The sequence below is a fragment of the Lycium ferocissimum genome, unplaced genomic scaffold (assembly GCF_029784015.1).
Source record: "Lycium ferocissimum isolate CSIRO_LF1 unplaced genomic scaffold, AGI_CSIRO_Lferr_CH_V1 Chromosome12988, whole genome shotgun sequence".
In the NCBI taxonomy this organism is placed as follows: domain Eukaryota; kingdom Viridiplantae; phylum Streptophyta; class Magnoliopsida; order Solanales; family Solanaceae; genus Lycium; species Lycium ferocissimum.
Window position 1 is genome coordinate 112,830 of NW_026713095.1, and position 6,085 is coordinate 118,914.

The following is a 6,085-nucleotide window of genomic DNA, read 5'->3' on the forward strand; positions in this document are numbered from 1 at the left end:
CCCCTGTGGAAGGGTATTTTTTCTTGGAAGGGTGGAACTAAAAAGCCTAAAATTTTTCGAGTCAAGCGTACTAAAAAGACTAAAAAATTTCCTTATAAGGCATCCTCGCAAGGTAACAAATATTTATGGTTAGAATTTGAGTTTATTAAATCAAAAGAAAAAATAACAGTTATTGGAGTTTATGGAAATCCAAGACACGGCATAAAGTTATCACCAATAACAGAAGAGTTGCAAAACAACGCCATGGATTATGTTGGAGGATTTCAACCTGATAGTGGATAATGAAATGAAAGAAGCTTGACGTCTCATTTTGCAGATAAAGCCCAGAGTGAAGAGTACAAGAAATTATTGAAAAGAAGTTATATTCAAGAAGCAGATTTTCCTAAGGGTCAATATTCATTTATAAATAATGATAACCCACAAAGAAATTCCTTGATAGATAAAATTGTTTGTTTTAACTTCTAGAGACGCCCAAATTTTTGTTTATATTGATAATAGATTATTATTTTTGTTTGCTAATCCATGTTAAATAAAGTGTAGAATAAAAAATGATGACAAAGCAAATTAAAATTAAAAAAAAAAAAGTACAAAATTTGGGTCATGTCATGGAATATCAATAAGAGAAATATTGATATAGACTTTATGCTGGCGATGCAATGAGATCACATTATTATATTGCAAGAGGCTACTACAGTTCTAGAGATGGGAAGTGAGTATCTCTTGGCAAACGGGTCGAGCGTACTAAAAAGCCTAAACTTTTTCGAGTCGAGCATACTAATAAGCCTAAAACTATCCTTATAAGGTATCCTCGCAAGGTAACAAATATTTATGGTTAGAATTTGAGTTAATTAAATCAAAAGAAAAAATAACAGTTATTGGAGTTTATGGAAATACAAGACATGGCCTAAAGTTATCACCAATAACGGAAGAGTTGCAAAAAAACGACATGGATTATGTTGGAGGATTTCAACCTACGGTAGATAATGAAATGGAAAGAGCTTGACATCTCATTTGCCAAGATAAAGGCCAAGTCGAAGAGTACAAGCAATTATTGAAAAGAAGTTATATTCCAAGAAGTAGATTTTCCTAAGGGTCAATATTCATTTTATAAATAATGATAACCCACAAAGAAAGTCCTTGATAGCTAGAATTGTTTATCAAGTCCTTGATAGATAGAGTTGTTTATCAAGTCCTTGATAGATAGAATTGTCTGTTTTAACTTCAAGAGACGCCTAAATTTTTATTTATATTGAAATATATTATTATTTTTATTTGCTAATCAATGTTTTAATTTTATGAAGCGTAGAATAAAAAATGATGACAAATGCAAGTGGAAGTGGAAGTGGAAGTGCAAAATTTCGAATTGTATCATGGAATATCAATTAGAAAAATATTGATATAAACTTTACGTTGGCGATGCAAGGAGCTCACGTTATTATATTGCAAGAGGCTACTACAGTCCCGGAGATCGTAAGTGACTATCATTTCTTGGCAAACGGGTCGAGCATACTAGAAAGCCTAAATATTTTCAAGCGTACTAAAAAGACTAAAAAATTTCCTTATAAGGCATTCTCGCAAGGTAACAAATATTTATGGCTAGAATTTGGGTTATTAAATCAAAACAAAAAATATGTTATTGGAGTTTATGAAAATTCAAGACATAGCTTAAAGTTATCACGTAACGGAAGAGTTGCAAAAAAAAAAACGCTAAGCTTTTTACTAATAAACGACAGATCTAATAGCAACATCAAAGTGATATCTAATAGCAAAACAATTTTTTTTTTTTTATCACCCTCATCATCCTCATCTTCATCCTTCTTGCTCTTGTCTTTCATCTTCAATCTTCATCCTCATCCTAATCCTCCTCACTCTCATCTCCTTCATCTTCATCATCAAGATAAAAAATCAGAGGCTGCATTTCACCCTTATGCATTCTCTCTTGGTATTTCTCGAGGTTTTTAATCAGCTGGGCATGGGATCTATTTTCAAAGATCCTATCTTCACTGCTAACTCCACCGCGTTTATGGAGGTCCACATGCTGGACACACCAACTAAGCTGTGCCGTAAGTGCCTGCTCATTCACAAAGCTACACCACACTTACATGTGATTGTAAGTGTGGGTGTTTCTGCACGTAGTGTCGTTTGAAAAGAGGTAGTTTTTTTTAGGTTTTGAAAATAGACCTGGCACTGGTGCACAAATCGAAACAGCCGCTTGCGAATTTCACGTAAACCTTTTCTAACCATTTGGTTGTGGGGGGAGACAGAAAGAATAAAATTTTCTTAATTTGCTAAAATACATAAGTAAAAGAAAATTAAAGTGGTATTAGAGCTCTGAATGACTTAATTCATTTTTACTTGTTCGTGATAAATTTTACACATTTTAAAGAAATGATGTATAAATTAATGACAACGATAATAATTTCCTTACAATTTTTCGAGCGTAATAAAAAGCCTAAATTTTTCGAGTCGAGCATACTAAAAAGCCTAAAAAAAATTCTTATAATGCATCCTCGCAAGGTAACAAATATTTATGGTTAGAATTTGAGTTTGTTAAATCAAAGAAAAAATGACGGTTATTTGGAGTTTATGGAAATCCAAGAGATGGCCTAAAGTTATCACCAATAGCGAAGAGTTGCAAACATAGTTTTATGTTAAGGATTTCAACCTAACAGTGGATAATGAAATGAAAAGAAGCTTGACGTCTCCGCTCGAAGATAAAGCCCAAGTCGAAGAGTACAAGCAATTATTGAAAAAAAAGTTATATTTAAGAAGTAGATTTTCCTAAGGGTCAATATTCATATATAAATAATGTTAACCCACAAAGAAAAGTCCGATAGATAGAATTGTTTATCAAGCAAAGTCCTTGATAGATAGAATTGTTAATCAAGTCCTTGATAGATACATTTGTCTGTTTTAACTTCAAAAGACACCTAAATTTTTGTTTATATTGATAATAGATTATTATTTTTATTTGCTAATCTATATTTTATGAAGTGTAGAATAAAAAATGATGACAAATGCAAGTGAAACTGGCAGTGGAAGTAGAAGTACAAAATTTCGAATTGTATCATGGAATATCAACAAGAGAAATATTAATATAGACTTTACGTTGGAGATGCAAGAAGCTCACATTATTATATTACAAGAGACTACTATAGTCTCGGAGATGGGAAATGAGTACCATTTCTTGGCGAACGGTTCGAACGTACTAAAAAGCCTAAATTTTTTGAGTCGAGCGCACTAAAAAGCCTAATAATTTTCCATATAAGGCATCCTTGCAAGGTAGCAAGTATTTATGGTTAGAATTTGAGTTTATTAAATCAAAAAGAAAAAATAACGATTATTGGAGTTTTGCAAATCCAAGACATAGCCTAAAGTTATTACCAATAACGGAAGAGTTGCAAAAAAACGCCACGGATTATGTTGGGGATTTCAACTTTGACGATGGATAATGAAACGAAAGAAGCTTGACGTCTCCATTTGAGATAAGGCCAAGTCGAAAGCACAAACTGTGATTATTGAAAAGAAGTTATATTCAAAAGTGGAATTTTCCTAAGGGTCCAATATTCATTTATAAATAATGATAACCACAAAGAAAGTCCTTGATAGATAAAATTGTTTATCAAGTCCTTGATAGATAGAATTGTCTGCTTTAAATTCAAGAGACGCCTAAATTAATTTTTGTTTATATTGAAATTGATTATTATTTTTATTTGCTAATCCATGTTTTATGAAGTGTAGAATAAAAAATGATGACAAATGCAAGTGGAAGTAGAAGTGCAAAATTTCGAATTGTATTATGGAATATCAAGAAGAGAAATATTGATATAGACTTTACGTTGGAGATGCAAGGAGCTCACATTATTATATTGCAAGAGGCTCTATAGTCCAGGATATGGGAAGTGAGCATCATTTCTTGGCAAACGGGTCGAGCGTACTAAAAAGTCTAAACTTTTTTGAGTCAACCGTACTAAAAAGCCTAAAAAAATTCCTTATAAGGCATCCTCGCAGGGTAACAAATATTTATGGTTAGAATTTGAGTTTATTAAATCAAAAGAAAAAATAATAGTTATTGGAGTTTATGAAAATCCAAGACATGGACTTAAAGTTGTCACCAATAACGGAAGAATTGCGAAAAAAAGGCCATGGATTATGTTGGGGGATTTCAACTTGACAGTGGATAATGAAATGGAAAGAAGTTTGACGTCTCCACTGCAAGATAAAGCCCAAGTCGAAGAGTGCAAGCAATTATTGAAAAAAAAGAAGAAGAAGTTATATTCAAGAAGTAAATTTTCTTAAGGGTCAATATTCATTTATAAATAATGATAACCTACGTACAAAGAAAGTCCTTGATAGATAAAATTGTTTATCAAGTCCTTGATAGATAGAATTGTCTGTTTTAACTTCAAGAGACGCCTAATTTTTTTTTTTAATATTAATAATAAATTATTATTTTTATTTGCTAATCCATGTTTTATGAAGTGTAGAATAAAAAAATGATGACAAATGCAAGTGGAAGTGGAAGTAGGAGTACAAAATTTCGAATTGTATCATGGAATATCAATAAGAGAAATATTGATATAGACTTTACGTTGGCGATGCAATGAGCTCACATTATCATATTGCAAGAGGCTACTACAATCCTGGAGATGGGAAGTGAGTATTCTTGACAAACAGGTCGAGCGTACTAAAAAGCATAAAAATTTCGGAGTCGAGTGTACTAAAAAGCCTAAAAATTTTCCTTATAAGGCATCCTTGCAAGCTAACACATATTTATGGTTAGAATTTGAGTTTATTAAATAAAAATAAATAAATAAATAAATGTTTTTGGGATTTGAAATCAAGACGACCTAAAGTTATTAAATAAGGGAAAGGGATTAAAAAAACGTTATGGTTATTTTGGGAATTTCAATTGTGAGTGGATAATACAAATACGCTTTTTTAACTTAAGTGAGCCTAAATTTTTTTATATTGATAATAGATTATTATTTTTATTTGTTAATCCATGTTTTATGAAGTGTAGAATAAAAAATGATGACAAATGCAAGTGGAAGGGGAAGTACAAAATTTTGAATTGTACCATGTAATATCAACAAGAGAAATATTGATATAGGCTTTACGTTGGCGATGCAGAAGCTCACATTATTATATTACAAGAGGCTACTACAGTCCCCGAGATGGGAAGTGAGCATCATTTCTCGGCAAATGGGTCGAGCGTACTTAAAAGCTTAAATTTTTTTGAGTCGAGCGTACTAAAAAGCCTAAAAAAAAAAAATCCTTATAAGGCTCTCGCAGGGTAACAAATATTTATGGTTAGAATATTAAATCACAAGAAAAAATAATAGTTATTGGAGTTTATGGAAATCCAAGACATGGCCTAAAGTTATCACCAATAACGGATGGGTTTCGAATAAAAGGCCATGGATTATGTTTGGGGATTTTAACCTGACAATGGATAATGAAATGGAAAGAAGTTTGACGTCTCTAAGATAAAGAAATCGAAGAGTACAAAAAATTATTGAAAAAAGAAGTTATATTCAAGAAGTAGATTTTCCTAAGGGTCAATATTCATTTATAAATAACGATAACCCACAAAGAAAGTCCTTGATAGATAGAATTGTTTATAGTAACGTATTTAGAAAATATTTAGTGGTAATTAGTGCATCTATGATACCAACTACCTTATCTGACCATTTAATGATGTTTATGGAAATGATGAAATGAACCTTTAGGATTAGTCAGTATTCTTGATTCAGTTTTGCAACTCTTTGGGCTTGATAGGCTAACATATTGCAAATTAAAAGTTCAAAACATACAAATTAAACGGCTAACATCGATCGATAAATTTAAAGAAGAGATAAATTTCAAAGTTTAACATGGTGCCTTTTACAATGTCTTGTAATACCCCCCTATACCGCGCTCGGGCTTATAGGGGATATATGTTACGATGTTGATATTTAACATGTTCTTTTGTTTATTCGCTCAATCATCACAAAGCACTTGAAGTTGACTTGAGGGAGAAAGGTGGAGGTGGAAAATATATTTTCCATGAAAGTTGAAAGTGAAATGTACACTAGTTGAATAG